The sequence below is a fragment of the Ochotona princeps genome, chromosome 23, assembly GCF_030435755.1.
Source record: "Ochotona princeps isolate mOchPri1 chromosome 23, mOchPri1.hap1, whole genome shotgun sequence".
In the NCBI taxonomy this organism is placed as follows: Eukaryota; Metazoa; Chordata; class Mammalia; order Lagomorpha; family Ochotonidae; genus Ochotona; species Ochotona princeps.
Window position 1 is genome coordinate 19182778 of NC_080854.1, and position 18341 is coordinate 19201118.

An 18341-nucleotide genomic window follows, 5' to 3' on the forward strand; every position below is an offset into this window, starting at 1 on the left:
TTAAATTTATTCACTTTTATATTCTAGCAGTTTTTCCTACTACAGTCTTGTGTGCTTGTTGACCAGTAGATCCATACTCTCTTTTTTCTGGAATAAAGTCTGTTTATCCCTTTAGTTTCATTGTTCTTTTCTATGCAGTGGGTCTGTGCCTGCTTTTGCTAATCCCATTTGCTTGTCTAGGCTGTTGTCCTAAGTTTTTTTTTTATTAATTATTTTGCATTATGTGACAGTTTCATAGGCTCTGGGAATCCCCCTACCCCTCCCCTCCCCTCCCCCCTGGTGGATTCCTCCACCTTGATGCAGTATTACAGTTCAAACTCAATCAAGATTCTTTCCTTGCAAACATATACCAAGCACAGAGTCCAGCTACTTATTGTCCAGATGGGTTGAACAGTTTCTTGGGGAGACCATTTCTGGTCCGAAGTTAGAGCTGGTAGAATATCATCCCAGTCAATTAAGAGTCCCAATATAACATCAACAGCAATTTGCAATATTATGGAATTGACATGGTTTTGAGTAACCAGTATGTTGAAAAAAAAAAAAAAAAAAGCAAGTCCTAACCACATCCTATGATTAGCTCATTGACATTTCAATTTTAGTTTATATACAGGACCGGCTGCTATATACCTTAAAATGGCTATAAGGTACCATTCAGCTGTCTCGTGTCTATTTCATTTTAGTATTTAGCCATTTGTTGTGTTGAAGTATAATTTTGCTGATCTTGGCAGATTTTAAGATAATCTAGACTGGCTTGTAACTCTAACAAGACATTTGTCGGCATTTAAGGTGCAGAACATTTTTTTTTGGGGGGGGGGTGTGCAGGAAAATCCTCAACACCATGGTGAGGAGTAACACTCTGAGGAACAGGAACTTAACAGGGGGAATCACAGTACCGGATCTATGGACATACTATAGGGCAGTGGTCATCAAAACAGCCTGGTACTGGTACAAAGATAGAGAGGAAGATCAGTGGAACAGAATAGAAACAACAGATGGAAACCCACACAGATACAGTCAATTAATCTTTGACAAAAAGACAGACAACAATCCAAGCAAATGGAAAGGTCTGTTCAATAAATGCTGTTGGGACAACTGGTTGATAGCCTGCAGAAACAAAAAGATAGACCCACATCTCTCACCATACACCAAGATCGAATCTAAATGGATAAAAGACCTAAACCTACATCCAGAAACCTTCAAACTTTTGGAAGAAAATGTTGGAAACACACTGCAACACTTAGGGGTAGGCCCTGACTTCCTAAAAAAGACTCCAAAAGCAGTAGAAATCGAGACCAAAATAAACAATTGGGACCTCATCAAACTAAGAAGCTTCTGTACAGCTAGAGAAACAATCAACAAAGTAAAAAAACAACCTACAGAATGGGAGAAGATCTTTGCACACTACATAGGAGATAGAGGGCTGATCTCCAGAATATACAAAGATCTCCAGAGAAACCAAAACACCAGAACAAACAAACTGCTCAAGAAATGGGCACGGGAAATGGGCAGACAACCTACAGAATGGGAGAAGATCTTTGCACACTACATAGGAGATAGAGGGCTGATCTCCAGAATATACAAAGATCTCCAGAGAAACCCAGAACAAACAAACTGCTCAAGAAATGGGCACGGGAAATGGGCAGACATTTCACAAAAGAACAAACCCAAATGGCAAACAAGCATATGAAAAAATGCTCAAGTTCCCTGGCAATAAGGGAAATCCAAATGAAGACAACAATGAGGTACCACCTAACTCCAGTAAGGATGGCACACATACATAATACCACCAACACTTGCTGGCGAGGATGTGGGGAAAAGGGAACCCTTCTCCACTGCTGGTGGGACTGCAGACTTGTACAGCCTCTATGGGAATCAGTTTGGTGAATACTCAAACAACTGAAAATCAACATACCATATGTTGTCCTAAGTTTTTAAAGTTGGTTTTAAAAAGAATTTTAAGCCTAATAGTGCTCAGACTTCATCATTGAAATTCTTCCCGCTTTTACTCATGGATGTCATTCTGTGTCTGGAATTCCATGCCTTTACTGTTTACACCTCACATTTCAGATTAATCATTTCAAGTTTGCTGCCTAGTCCATCTGTTCTGTATTTTCACTGCTCTTTCAAGCTCCTAAAGAGCTGATGTAGCATCATACATTGCTGTTATAATTTTTGTGTCATTTAACATACTTCTTAGCACATAGAAATATTCCAGTAATAGCCGATTAAGTAGAATTAAGCTTTTCTTTTTTTTTTATTTTGATTTTAAAATAATGTTCTCACTGATATTGTCAAGAAACTAGAATGGAAAAACATCTGCATAAAAATATTTGAATATCAATAAGTTAGTTTTTTTAATAGTGTTATGTCTCACTGAGTAATGTGAAGTGCCTTTACATGCATGGAATTAGACTAGATATAAGTTACTCAAAAGGCAGAATTTTTGATCTCTAGAAAATTATTCTTAAATCAACAGTGCATCTAATGAGCATAACCAGATTTTAGAAGAGTCAGTGTTTATAATAAATTATGCTATTTTACTATGTAACATTTATAGAAACCCATAAAATGATCTTGCTGGGAAAATATAGTATGCATATTTATGCAAATATTGGTGATAGATTATCCATGCATATGTTTTAGGAAATGCATACTGAAAACCCCTTTACTAAAACAACTGATTTATGAAAGTAAGCATAACATAAGGAAATAGACCAGAAGAAAGGCCTTAAAGCAAAAAATAAATCAGGCTTGTAAAATATGTTACAAAATCACATTTATTAATTAGAAAGCTAATATTTTTCTTTAAGTATGACAAGTTTTAGTGTGAAATTTATAGGATTATTATTTCATGTAAATTGCTTGAATATCGTTAGTATTCATGTTGTGACTCAACTATCCAATATCCCTTTGAGAACAAATGATATTTAGAAAAATATGGTTGACTTATTTTTAATATCAGTCGCTTAGGACATTGAAGTATATTAATCATCTTCCATCTCTCTTGCCTCTCTTTACAGTCATACAAAGATTGGTTTTGGAAGAAAGATTATTTCTTCCTTTTGATTGTTGGGGATTGAAAAACCCTCTGATTTACCTTCTCACTGTTGTCAGGAAAGGAAGGTTGCTTATCTCATTATCTCATTATCAGTATGCGTACCTGTGTTCTCATCATAAGCTGTCCATTTTTTACTAAGAAGGGTTAATCGTTGGTTAAGCTGTGCACCTCAAAATGAACTCTGTTATGTAAATCCTACAATATGTTAAAGAGAACTGTGAGGAACGTGCATGTTTCCTTCATTTTACATCTTTCAAGTAACCTGTGGTACCCTGATTCATGCCTTTTTCTGCCATCTGCATGGTGTTTTATAAAGTTAGAAAGTCTCAAGATGATCAAACATCTGACACTCACTTCCATTTCCAGATATACTTACAAAGAAAAATACTTTTGTTAGCCACTGAAATAGGGTTGCTACCTTATTGATATATCTCTTTTTCATTCTTTTAAAATTTTCCCTCTATTCTAATTTAATTGCTATGAAAGTCTTATTGATGTTAAATTGGATTCTAATATATTATCCATAATATAGGTAAGACACTGATCTGTAATTGGGATAACAAATTCTGGCAGCATGGAATCAAACCTTACAGACTTCACAGTTTTTTAAGGGCTACATTAGTTATTTACTGACATAAGATGTGTCAAAAGATAACTTCGTTGAACACATCCCTAGGGCCGTTACAGTACTCGCAGCTGTTTGCCATGAACTTGGAAGTGTCAGGTTGATGGTTCCTTTTGCTGAGCCTGAGGGATATGCTCCTCAGGTCTAGTCCACACGTCACTTAATTCTCCAGGTTTGTTGTCATCAGTGCTGTTGAACATTAGTTGCTGGAAATTTCTAATTTGGAAGCAGCTATCCTGTGTTTATGAATTTGCTAAGGCATAATTTTAGGGCATGGCATTATTGATCATGAACGTGATATGATTAGTGAGAGGAAACTGATTCTATGACTTCCTGTAGGGGATGCTTCCAGAGAAGGCAGGAAAAAAAGTTTTGAATTAAGGCTAATTTCTAAATAATAGAACAGTCCCCACCAATGATTCCTTGTATATTCAGGGAGTTCAAGTATACAGAAAAGGCATTTCCAAAATAAATTTCAAAGAAAGCAGATTGAAGACCCTGAGAGAGAAATGGGAAAGGTGGTGTTAGCAGAATGAGATTCCTTTTTTGAAATGATCACAGAGAATGAAAGCATTAGTAGTAACAGAGTACTGAGAAGCCTGAAGAAGGTAGGTGGTGCTTAGTTTTGGACTGATAGTTTATGCTGCACCCTGCCAGAGACTAAAATACTCACTTTAGACCTGTGGTGTCCATTAAGTAGCCTTTGATCACATGGGGCTGTTAGAGAACTTCATATGACTAGTCGGAATTGGTGGGTGCTGTAACTGTAAACTCTTTCCTGGATTGTGAAGATTCAAAATGAGAAAAAGAATGTATACAGCTCATTGGTTTACGTTTTCAAAGCTTACAACATGTTGAAACTGTTAATAACTTGAACATTAGATGAAATACATCATTGAATTGAATTATTCCATTTTCTTTTTTACTTTCATTACTAGACAATTGAAAATTAATTATATAGGTGGCTCAGATTGTGGCTTGGGCTCTATTTCCCCTAGAGAGTGCTGAGTGAAGCATCTCAGAGCTGTGTCTCTCCAGGCAGCTTGCTTAACTCTCAGGACTTTAGCATACACATGTTTGAGAAGTGGGCAATAAAGAAGACTGTCTGAACCAGGTTCCCTCTAGGCTTTGGTTTCACTTGCCATCTTTCTAAAGCGTTTCTCTCATGGCTATTTAAGCCTTGGAAAATTATTGTGGACATCTGTTAATATTTTCAAATTTGTGATGCATAGTTATATTCCTGTTATATCCTACAAGGTTGGTCAGTTTGCAAATAATCTGTAGATATGGTTCATTATCTATGAGGAGGTAGAGGAGTGTACCCTAATATCTTGGGAAGTCCAAGGGTGGAGAGTATAGGGCAAGGGTTACACAGTGAATCAGGGCCTGGGCTAGGATTAGCATCTGTGTGACTCACAGATACACTCTAGTCAGCAGACAGTTCTGCTCTTGAGAAATATAGAGGGTAATAGCCCCTTTCCACCAGGGGACTGAGGATTGCCGAATCAGTGTTTGTTGGGCTATCTGAATAATAAAAGTGAAGTGGGCATAGTGAAGTGAGATTTTTGTAGCCTGCAGTGTCAGGCTGCCTCTGTCAGGACTTCTAGAGAGCACAGGGTTCTGCACAGATATTGCTGTGTTCTAAGAAAGAGCATGAGGGGAACCCACTGTCATCTCTGTAGTAAAATGTAGAGAAAACCCCACTGCAGAAGTGAAACTTTTACTTCCTACTTCTAACCATAATTTCAAAATGGAAACATTCTATTTAGAGAAATACTAAGAATAAATATGTTAACACTTTTTACAAGTCTGAGATGCAACACAATTAAGTGCCAAGTGAGGAGAAGTTGCATAGATACACTCTTACGCAGGTGTGTTTTCATTTGGTTGATGTGGCTAGACCCATGCCATAGGATATTTAAGTGTTTGAAGATTATATTTAACAGGACTTATCTTTGTTCTCAGGACACTTTACATACAACTTTCTCGTGTCTTGCAGTTGTGTGTCAACGTCTTTGTCTCCATCTTTAGCTCCACAAGGGAAGGGATTATGTGCTAAAATGAGTTTGCTAACTCAGAGAGCCATTAATGAAGGTTTGATGAACTGAATAGGGTTTATCTTCCTAGTTACTTGAAGCAGAAATACAAGAGACTATGATGCACATGAAATTCGCCGTAGTCTAGTAGGTAGGAAATGCAGCTCATTTGTTGCTTGCCAATTTTTGAGCTAAAAAGGAATGAAAAGAGATGATCTTTAAAATTTTGTATGCCCACATCTGAACCTATAAGCTTGAGAAAGTTAAAACTGAAATCTCAGGAATAGAATTTAAGGTTTGGAGTCTGGCATCTAGGAATCAGAGTAAATAATTTGTAAGAGGAAGGATAAGGAGATTCTGTGGAGGAACAGGTGGGATATGAACTCAAGAGAGGTTATTCATGACAGGAAATGGCTGCTAAGTTTTTCAGATGGTTAAATATTCAATTTTCAGCTTTATATTCTCTGTGTTATAACCTTTGTTCCTAATACTAGGATTTGGTGATGATTTTAATTACAGAACTTCATCAGTAGGATTTTTTGAGGGCATAGAAAACCTGGGACCATGTTTACCCTGAAGTAGGAGTGTGAAATCCACACGACTTGTCTGCACAATAAGGAATATCCTACATGGAACAGAGAAACAAGGCTTTACCTAAACACATACAAAGGAACATTGTATGCTACATGTTCTCCACTGTTAAAGATTAAATTCTTATAATTCCAGAAAAAGGATTTTGCATTAAAACTCTACATTTGTTAAAATCAAATTTTCCTACTTTAGCCTTAAAAATTACTGATAATATCCAATGAACATTTACTATGTTAAACATTTACATGGAAGTGCTAAACAAATGCATTACATCATTTTATCTACCAACAACTCCGGAGCTTCTGAGACATAGAGGTATTGGACTCACTTCATTCTCACAACAAGACAAGGGCTGGACAATGTCTTCCTACTTCACAGACCAGGAAGTGAAGACATAAGGAATTTATTAATTTGCTCAGGTCACACAACTAGTAAGTGGTGGAACTGTGACTTAGATTGCTTTTGGCTGTTATCTCTGTAAACAGTTAAAAACATAGTAAAACTTTTTGATGAGTTGCTAGCTATTAGAATCAGAGGTATAAAGATTAAAGAGAAAGAGAAAAAGTAATAAGGTAGCCTTTAAAACACTTCAATTACAAGATTTTATAGATGTATATACATATTCATGTATGAAAATACATGTTGTGTGAGGAACAGATGAAAGTGGGATACAGTTTATACAGGCTGAGCAAATTTAATCCAAAAATGTGAGATGGAAAATGTTCCAAAAATCTGAAACATTAAAAAATTTTACAAGTAGAAAATCCCATAACTGGCCTCATGTGATAAATCACTGTCAACAAAGTAGATGTGCCAAAATATTGTATGAATAGTTAAGGTCATATAGGCTTAAGTCCCATCCCTAAGATATTACGCACATTCACATACCCCCAAATCCCGAAATGTTTGAAATCTGAAACATTTCTGGCATGAAGAATTTCAGATAAAAGATGTTAAATCTGTATCTTCAAATTGTTCTTATTTTAAATAGGGAAAAGAAACAAAAATGGAAGTTTTCCATGTTGGATTATACCCAACAGTTGAATGATGTGTTGGCGATTTGCTAAGGATGATTCATCGTTTAAAGTGTTAAAAGAATTCATTCAGTTTTTCACTTTTACTGGTCTATTCAATTTGCTTTAGTGATATAATTCATGATTTGAAAGCTTAGAGATTCTTGCTGGAAATGAAAAGCTGTTTTCTTATTGAATGACTTGTGGGATATTGTGGCAGTTGACAAAATTGAAATGAAAAGAGGTCATTTGACATTAAATAAGGTGGTGATAGAAAATAAAAAATCATTCATCAGATTTTCTAAATCAGGGTGCTTCAAATGCTTCAACTAAGTAGCTTGTTTATGGAAAATGGTAGGTTTTTTTCTTGAATGTTTTTCCCTCTGATCACTTTCCAGAGACAACTGTTTATTTTAAAGAACATACAATGATAGTAGTTATATTGCTGTTATTGTATCTTCTTTAAGATTTATTTTAATTTTTATTTAAAATTGCAGATTAGCATATGATACTTGTGTCCATTTCTCGGGTTACAGAGTAACACCTCAACACATATCTTCTCCAGTTTTTTTTCTAATAGAACTTGTATATATCATTATGAATTGTAGTCATGCCACTTTATATTGGTGTAGTTGAGCTTGTTACTTATGTTTGATATCTATGTTTCAATATCTTTATCTTCCCATTCCAAGCCCTGCACTCATCATTATTTTAAGTCCAGATCAGTTATTTTTTACAAAGATTTATTTATGTTTATTGGAAAGACATATTGACAGAAAAGTGACAAAGATTTTCCATCTACTGGCTCATTCCCCAGATGGCCACAACAGCCAGAGCTGAGCCAATCCGAAGCCAGGAACCTCCTTGGAGTTTTCCATGTGGGCTCAGGGTCGCAAGTCTTTGGGCCATCCTCCACTGCTTTCCCAGGACATAAGCAGGGTCCTGGATAGGAAGTGGAGCAGCTGGGACGCAAACTGACACTCCTATGGGATGCTGGCATTGCAAGGACAGTTGAGCTATCACAGTGTCCTCAGATCCATTCTTTTTTAACTTAAACATATAAGGGAGAACCTACTCTATATATCTTTCTATATCTACCTTATTTTACTTAACATAATTATCTTCAGTTCTATCTATTTAGCTCCAAATGTAAAAAAAATTATTCTTTTTTATGCCTCAATACTATTTCGTTGTATATATATATAACCTATTTTTCTAATCCATTCATATGTTGATGGAAATTTAGGTTGATTTTGTATCATGACTGTTACGAAAGGACTGCAATGAACATTATGCATATATGTTCTTTGCATATCTTTGAATATGCTGATTTCAATTTCTTAGGATCTGTACTGTGAAGCAAAATAGCTAGGTCAAACAGTAATCTTCTAGTTTTTTGAGGTGTTTCCATACTAGTCCATACTAAATACATTCTCAGCTGTATTTACACTGTGTTTTTGAGGAGTCATTCTAACGGGATTGAGATGAGGCCTACTGTGGTTTTGATAGTGTTTTCCTAACAACTAATGATGCTGATTCATTTTTCCAATACTCTCTGGCAATTTGAATTTTTTTCTTTTGAAAAATGCTTATTCAGGTTTATTGCCCCTTTCTTATTGTGTTGATTTTTCTTGTTGAGTTATTTTAGTTCCTAGATAAATACCCAAGGGATATTTATGCAAGGGATAAATTTGTCAGGTGAATAAATTGCTAATATTTCTCAAATATTTCCTTGTTGCTTGCTTCCTTAACTATACAGAAGCTTCTTCATTGGCTATAATTCCATTTGCCCATTTATGGTTTTGTTGAGTATATTATTAAATATATATGGATAGGACCAAAAGGTTTATTCCTAAAAGTTATTTCCTATACTCCTATTTTGAAAAGCTTCCCCCATTTTCTTATAATGAACTTGCTGAGAAAGGAAAGATAAGAGCAATCCCAATTATAATAGCTACAAAAACACTTGGAATAAATTCAACCAGGGATGTGAAAGAACTGTGTAAAGGAAATTACAAAACATTAGTGAAAGAAAGATAGTAATGACATTGCTGTCAGAACTAGAAAAAAATCATAAGATTAACATGGAAGCATAAAAGATCCTCAAAAGCCAAAACACTCTTGAACAAAAAGGATAAAGCAAGATACAACACATATACAATTTCATGGCTATGGCAGAGATATAACAACCAATCATGTCATAATGCTCTTTTCTGGTTTTAAAACTTGAAGAATGAAGCAAATCTAAGTAGAAGCTGCTGCTCTTTTGCTTGTCTCTTGGTGTTTTTTTTGCATCAACTGTTATTCAGCTGCTGTTATTCAGTTTTCCTCTTAAAGGAAGTACTGTTCCACTGGATAGAGTGGAGGTTGGAAGTTAAACTCAGCCCAGAGAGAGAACAAACCAACAAACCACCATGAATAGTAAAAAGAAGTGTTTACCTCATCAACGGTTGATGTACATAGAAGCATTCATGCAAGCACATGCTCAGCAATACAAGTTCATTGTTCGGAATTCATTCCCCATTAGGACTAGGGTCTTGCATATATATTTTTGGAGTGGTCCGCTCTTTGGTCCAAAGGAGAAGCCTCTGTGCTTCCACATTGTCTTCTTCCATGTCTACCAACTGAATGACGGCTGAATTACTTTTGAAAATTATTTGTATTGACTGTTCATCATTAAAGCTCAACTCTTCCCCATGTTGATATGATGCAGGGGATTCCATTTCAATGTCACAGGCAGCAGTGGTAATACAGGTTTTAGTTAGCTAGAGCCTCAGCTCTTGGAGTAACCAGGTGCCTTCCTGCAGAATTCACCCTAAAAGGGTGAAATGTAATCTTTACATTGCAGAAACCCCTTTTCAAACTTGATTGCTGTGAGTGTTTTGGTTATCTTAAACCAGATCAATACCAGAGAGTTGGTCTGAGAGGATGATGAATGTCAGATGTATTTGATAATTATTGAAATTTGTGACTTACTAGCACTGTTAATACTAGAAACTAGCCTACACTCATAGTCTTAAATGTATTCAAGATCTGGAGATTGGTTGGAATATTTTGAAACATTATGTCCCACTTTTGCTTAAATAAATTGCATTACACATTTTGTGGCAGTGTGTGAGACTTACTCCTTAAATAATGTTATAGTTAGTTGTTATTTAGGTCAACTTAGCAGAAAAAGGCTTGTTTTCACTGTGTTCTTGCTGGTTAATAAGGTTAGTCATTCAACATGTGTGACTATACCTGGCCATGGGACTTGCTCTCCTTACAATCTGCAGGGAGCCACGGAAGAGTAGCTCATAAAAGGGCATTGTGGACCTTTTAATTTAAAGGTATCCACAAGAAGTAACAAGCAGATTTGTGTGCGACCAAATGACTTGGATCCATTTGCCCTACACAGAAAATTTCATTTTCAACTTCCTATCCACAGTAGCATCTTGTTTTAAACTTTTCAGCAGATTAAGACAGCTCAACCAGCTTCTCACAGTCCCTTTGGAATTCTCTGAAAACTCAGGTTGTCATGGGCATCCAAAGGAAAGAGTTTTGCAAAGGAAAGAGAACACATTTGTTCAGCTGTGCCTGACCTTCTATCTTGGCAATGTGATGGTCTTTCCCAGAGGACAGGCAATGACAGAGAACCAAGGTCCTTACATCTGGGGAGATCCCAATTCACATCCTAAATGTCTCCAACAAGATATTTTTATGTCATTTGGGATCAGCTGCTGGAGTCACCGTCAAGAATGAAGCCTGTCTCACTGTTTTGATCGTTCCCTGGGCTGGACTATGTGTGTGGTCCTCTGGCTAGTAGTTTTAGTAAGAACAAAGACTGCAGAATGAGTTGTTCCAGCTGGATGGAGACACATAAAAGAAAGTGCATGCTCTGGGACAGATCAGCGACTCTTTTGACTATGTGCTCTGCTGCTCATTTGTGGCAGGTTGTTATCTTAGCGGAACCTTGAGGTGGTCCTATTGCTGATACTGTGGGTAGATACAAAACATTTTTCTGCCTCGGCCTCTGCTATATGTTTAATTATTAGTGATGTCATTTGACAACTCAATTCCCACTTGCCTTTTGACTTTTATCTTAAAAAGGACGATTAGGAGTTTAGAGCAGTGAGATTAAAACTGTTGGGTAGGAAGAATCCAAGGGAAGGGTACTGCTTAAATGCTTTTGGAAGCTCCGTGTGTCCTGGTTTTGCTGCTCATGCTTGTTTCTTTTCATGACAGCCACAGCTGGGAACACTAGTTACCTGCAGGAAGTGTGTCAGGACTAAAGGAACCTGGAAGGAAGACATATTGTTATGGGCAAGTGCCAGCACTGCTTGTTAAGTTGGTCTTCACCAGGGGACCGTGCAGAGAGATGTCAAATTTTTTGAATAAATCTTATGATGTCTGAGAAACTGGAACTAAGAGACCTTAAAAAGTTTATCTTTACAACTATCCATCTTTTAAAAGCAGTTCAATTTATGTGGGTGGTACAAATGTCTTTGCAGGTAAAACCAGGGTTTGTCATCGGGCAGTTGTCAGTAACTGTTACAGCATGTCCAGAGCTTGGCTGTGTCAGTTCTTGATTTTAATGCATTTCCCTTACTTGTCAGTCTGGTCACGAGTTGTGCTATTGATTGCCTCTGTGGGTATTTCTGGAGCTTTTCTAGATCTGAAGATAAATAAAGGTGACTTGGTAATAACTATTTCTCTAATGCAAGTGTCATTTCCCATGAAATTTTATTCATTGCAAAATCACTGATCGTCTTAATTTTTCCCTTGTAAAATAATGTATGAGACTGAGATGTATTTTCTATCTTGCTTTCTGTTTAGTCCTGGCACCCTCTGGGTAGGCATTGTTTGCCAGTTCTCATGGTGTAATTGTTTGGTAGGCTTTAACAACTAAGGAATTACTTTTCAGCCTTGCAACTTGGTAATGCCTTTGTTCAAGTAAAATGGCAACAATCTAACATTATTGCCATATAGCTGATTCCAAAGGAGAGAAACACTTCCTTTTAAGTGCTGACACTAACAAAAAAAAAAAAAAAAAAAAGAAGGAAGGAGCAAAATATAAAAGATAAGAGGTATGAGTTTGAGTTTTACCCATTTAGCCTTTAGGGATTGAATAAATTGTGGCTGATAGCTGATATATTGTTATTGGCAAGGGAATAAGAAGGTAAAATAAATTTTGTGTCTAGTTTACCAGCTAAGGAGGGCCCTAGGCATATCTAACCCTTGAACCATTGAACAGATTCAACGAATGCGATTTAGGAGATTTGGTGATCACTGTAGCAAACAGAATCCAGGAAGAGATCTGAAGCATGTCGGTGGTGGGAAGGGAAAGAATATATTAGGTAATTTCAGGTAGGATGAGAGAGTTGAGAAAAGGGGAATAAGTAGAAACTTAATGACGTTCATGGGACAGCCTCCTGGGGAGCTGGGGAAAGAGAGGAGCTTGGAGGAAATGCACCCAGAGGGACTGGGCTTGGGGCTCTATCGTGGGGGACTTTGACCTCTGCTGTCTGGGAAGCCTGGCAAGTATTCCAACATGGAACTGACGTCATCTCATTTATGGCTTTAAAAGCTCGTTCTTGTGCATCATTTCTTTTATTTTTTATTGGCTATTTATCGGTTATATACAGAAAAGACTCAAACTCTCAATTATTGGGAAGACTCATGGTACTTTTCATAAAGTTTTAATAATCCAGGATCCCAGATTTAAAAGTTTATGGTATTTTTCTTTGGTGATTGGAAAAGAAACAGTCTGGATAGCGGAGAAAGAGCATATGAACCCAGCAATTTACAAGGTGGGGAGAAGGAAATCATGGACATAAAATGCCAAGAACTAAAGCATTGTTTTAAACTGTTGTGTTTGCTTTGTACCTGCTTTCTGTGGTCAAACCTCCAAGCAGCACCAGGAATTTGCAAATTATTCAACTGTTCCTTAGTGACTCAGAGCAGGGTAGGACAGTATGTCAGACCATGACTGGTTGTATTCAAAGCTCATCTCTACCATTTCTAACAAACTGTTCAACTTCACTGGGTCTCTGGATAAGTGCAAAGTAGGGCATAATGAGAGTATCCTTTTACAGGGTTTTGTGAGGATAAAATGAGATAATGTATAGGAATTGTTCCTGACATAATTGAGGCATTCAGTGAAAGCTAGCTATTATGATTCTTGTTAAGGAAATTTCAACCACGGAAGATTTTAAAACTTCATATGTGATAAATCAGATACCTAGTTTGTTTTATGTAATTTGGAAACCCCAACAGACAGAATTACAATTGTAGAATACAGTAGTTTGGGAGGTAATACCCGTTATGGGATGCAGAGATCTTGTGATCCCTAGATACCAGCTGACTCAAGGTGACTGACTTTGTTAGAGGTGAGTCCCAGGTCTAGGATAGGGTGTATGTTTTGGGGTTTACAGGAGGGAGTTGTGATAGATAGGTGTGGGCGTGAAGTTGGAGGGAAAGGAAAATGAGCCAACTCAGAGAGAAGTTTCACTTGGAACAAATGGTTGGTGGTAGGTTAGGGGAAAGTCATGTTTGGCTGTGTGTAGGAGTTCCTGTCTGGATGGGGTTTTGCTTTTTAGATGCAGTCACCTCAGTGTCTATTTAGGATCATTATAAACTTGGTTCTCCAAAGAATATTTCAAAATGGGAAAAATTTTTAAAGATTTATTTATTTTTATTGCAATGTCAGATATAAAGAGGAGGAGTGACAGAGAGGAATATCTTCCGTCCAGTGATTCACTTCCCAAACGGCTGCAACAGCCAGAGCCGAGCCAATCCAAAGCCAGGAACCCAGAGCATCTTCCCAGTCTCCCACGCGGGTGCAGGGTTCCAAGGCCTTGGGCCGTCCTCGACTGCATTTCCAGGCCACAAACAGGGAGCTGGATGGGAAGTGGGGCTGCCGGTATTAGAACCAGTGCCCCTATGGGATCCTGCTGCATTTAAGGTGAGGATTTTAGCCACTAAGCTTCTGTGCTAGGCTCTAAATTGTGAAATTTTAAATATGACATTTAAAAATAGAAGACCCTGGCGATGTTGAATTGCCCCACAATATCTTGTTTGCAAATTTGACAAATGTTTTATTTCCATATCAAGCATATTTCAATGTAGTACATACATTGAAAAGTACCTATAATTGAAATATCTGCTTTAAAATAGCATTTAGTTTAACTTCAACATGATGTCGTCATTTTTCCTAGAGGCTGCTATTTCTTTTATTCCTTAAGGTTATAATGATGCCAGAAACTCTCCAGTTTATGAATAGAAGCAATACTCACGAAACATCAGTTTTTAAAAGTGATGACATATTTTTGATGGGCTACTGCTGTATTCTCAGCCATGCACTGACCCTGACATTAGATTTTAAAAATGAAACCTCTTTTATGTTTACAAATCTCATGATCCCACAAACTGGTGAATGATTTCTGTATCTATGTTCTTTCTTATATTTCCCTTTTCCCTCCGAAACACCTGCCCTCTTTCTCTCTCTCTCTCTCCCACTACTTACCTTCTCTCTTCATTTTTTCTCTCTTTCCCTTCTTTTCTTCCTATCATTTTGTGATTACAGAAAGAGAATCCCACTGTACAAAGGGAATCAGACTGCTCAGGTCACTTTGTGACCCTTGCTAAAAATCATGTGAGCTCTTATTAGATTTATCTCTTATTTTTGAGGATTGGGCCATGCTAATGGATTCAGACTTTCATTGTAGTATTAAATTTATAGGAGGTCATTCATTTGGACAGAGCCCAGCAGGTCAAACTAACACGGAGTACCCCTTGTTAAAATTTCATGTCATCAAACTGAAACTAAGCTGTTTATCTGACCTTAAAAACCGGGAGAATGAGAGATAGCCAGAATCCCACAGAGGCCAGTTTTAGTTAGTATAGCTAAAATTTCACTTGCTGTGTTCCTCACAGAAAAATAAAAAATCTCGATGTTAATCATTCTTTGTTGTGTTGTTCTGTTTCTCTTTTCCTTACTTGCAATGCAAGCAATTTAAAAATGGTCACTTGGCTGCTGCTTCTTTTATTCTGCCACCTTTGCCTTTTACTGCAGTAAAGCAACTCACTGCCCAGCTCATTGGAAAGCTCATTCTACTTCACAGAACACAGTGTAACTTGATTTTAAAATTGCAATTAATGCCAATTAAAAAAAAACTTTGAGATTCTTATGCTTTTGTCTTTTGACAACAGAAACCAAACTGTATAAGATAAAATAAGGGTTATGAGAGGACAAGGAGAGGAGTCCAGAACAGCCTTGGCATTATGACTGTGTGTCGTTTCTTTTTTAAACTAAGCAGTTAAGAATTCCATCTGGATCAAGTCGAGAAAGGAGATGGAAGACAGGAGAAACACCAGAAAAATCAGGAAATTTGGTAAAATTAGTTGCTGAATAAGTGGAAGATTGTTAATCATTTCACTTTTCGCTAGCAAAATCATGATTCTGAACAATTTTTGAGATTTAAAGAGAAGTCCTCTAAGTGTAGTGATTGCAAATTAACCTGCTGGCGTTTATTACTCACTGTTCCCAATATTACAGTGCAGACTTCCAGGATTATAGCCATATTGCCCATGGTCTGTAACATAATTATAAGAAAGAAAATGAAAAAAATAAGGAAATTAGAAAAATAATATGTAATTTTAATAATCCCCATAAATCTACCACTGTGCTACGGGAAAGTAAATCAATTATTGATGGACCTGTCAAAACTCAAATCTTAGTGGGTCTTTGAGAAGCAGAGATTTTAAAGTATTATGCACTCAATGATTATTACTTTTGTGAGTGAATGAATTAGGTACACACAATTTGGAGTTTTCTTTTTAAATTTCATTCATAAATTTTGCTAGCACAGTACAGTTATCACCAAGGAGTATATATTATATTTCAGATTTTAGTGAGACAGGGTAGGCAAAAGTACAGTTTTTGATGACTGCTGTAGAAGCAGTGCATTACAGCAGAAGCACATTTTTAGGGGGACAGGATATCAGATAAAATGTTCACAGGTATCGCCTCCACACTTCCTTTGGTACAAAGATCTGTGGGTGGAGAAGGAAAGGGAGGGACACCAGCACCCTTGGGTGAGGCCACAGTTGGCAAATCTTTCAGATTGCGTTGTTGGCACTTCTTTCTGTAAATTTTTAACTTGAGGCCATATACCATCTCAATAAAGAAAAAGAAATGCAAACTTCCAGACTAATGGAACTTGCCAAGAAGTACAGGATATGAAAAATAAAATAATATTTGTAATTCTGACGGCCCAATGTTCAAATCAGCTGTGTGAGACCAATCAATTTACAGTTATTGATGAGTCTGTTCCCTTCACCACACTGGTTTTTCTTTTAGAAATATATTTCTTTTATGATTACAGAGATGATCAATATTCATGGTAGAATAATCAAAGTACAAGTAAGAAATAAAAGTCATAGCTTATGGAAATGTATATAATCTTTAACATTTTGTGGCGTATCTTTCTAAGTTTTTTCTTCTCTGTATATTTACTTAATCAAACTAGTTATTCTTTCTTTTTTTTAATTTCATTTTATTTTATGACACAGTTTCATAGGGTCTGGGATTCCCCCGATCCCTCCCCAAGCCCTCCCTCCATGGTGGATTCCTCCACATTGTTGCAGTATTACAGTTCAAATCCAGTCATGATTCTTTCATTGCAAGCATGTACCATGCATAGAGTCCAGCATTTTATTGTCCAGATCAATTCAACAGTTTCTTGGGGCGACCATCTCTGGTCTGAAGGCAGAGCTGGCAAAATATCATCCTGTCCAATGAAAAGCCACAGCATAACACTAGGTATTATTTCATAGTTATGTTTCTGTGCTTCTTTGTATTGTACATAGATTTTTAAAATTTATTTTCTTAAAAAATTATTTTAAAGCATTAGCTTTGTAATTAATTTTATTTTTAAATTTACTTGAAAAGAAAAATAGACAGAGATAGAGAAATCTTCTATGCCTTGCTTCAATCTCCAAATGCCCACAATAACCAGAACAAAGCTGGGAACTGGAAACAGGCTGAGTCTCCTACCTGGCTGGCAGGGACTCTATTATTTGAGTCATTGGCTACTGCTTGCTCCCCAGGTTGAGCCTTAGAAGGGAGCTACAAAGGGTGAAGTGCCAGAATTTGACCCTAGGAATTCAGATGCAGAATTCTAACCACTAGATTAAATGCCTATCTTAGAATTATTTAGTATGTGTGTTTCAAATGAATAAGTGGCCTTTAATTTCCTGGTTCTCAGATTCCTTCTTGTGCATAATAGCAGCTGTTGTTCTCAGAGTTCTGCGGGTTTAATGCGATATGATATATGTTCATTCATTAACAGAAAAGTACAGACATTTCATAGTTTGAAGTTATTGTAATTACTTTATTCCTTTCCTAACGGAGATGTATTAGTGTTTGGTTCAGAGAATTAGAAATTATTCATGATGACCTTTATTTATTATTTGGAGAGAGGTGCCAGACCTAATTCCTGGTATTTATGGAGTCCCAATATGACTGTGAATTGCAATGTAGGAACGGTATTATATTGATAAAATCAGTCACTGAAGTCCAGGATAGGAGAAACAGTTGGTTGTATGGTGTTCTTTCTGAGAAATATTGCCTTTATTTCTTTTTTATTTTTATTTGTGGAGAGGAGAGGCCATCTGCAATTCCACTTCCCAAAATTTACGGAGCAAGGAATTCAACCAGGGTCTTCCAAGTGGGTGTGAGGGACTAAACTATTTAGCCAGTGACTTCTTTAATAAGATAAGACTTGCCTCTGACAACAGCAGATTCACGAATCAGATCCCAGGATGCTGAGAAAAATCTCATGCCTGCTTTCTGGCTTGTCCCTTTCTGCAGACCTGCTGGAGCCTGCATCCTTTATGTGGAGACAGTGAGTTATGCCTTCAGTGAAGATGCTCTAGGGTCCTCAAGTGTCTCTCTTAAGCAGTTCTTCCTGGGGTTGGAGTTACAGTTGGAAACTGACTAGCGGAATGCCCATGAGGAAGATGCCCTAATTTCATAA

The 18341-nt window shown here is 37.0% G+C and overlaps 1 long non-coding RNA gene across 1 annotated transcript in view; it reads left to right on the forward strand.

The window, feature by feature from the left end:
• LOC131483100 (uncharacterized) overlaps positions 1 to 18341 on the forward strand; it is a 402453-nt gene that overhangs the window by 61167 nt on the left and 322945 nt on the right. The gene's annotated exons all lie outside the window — the stretch shown is intronic.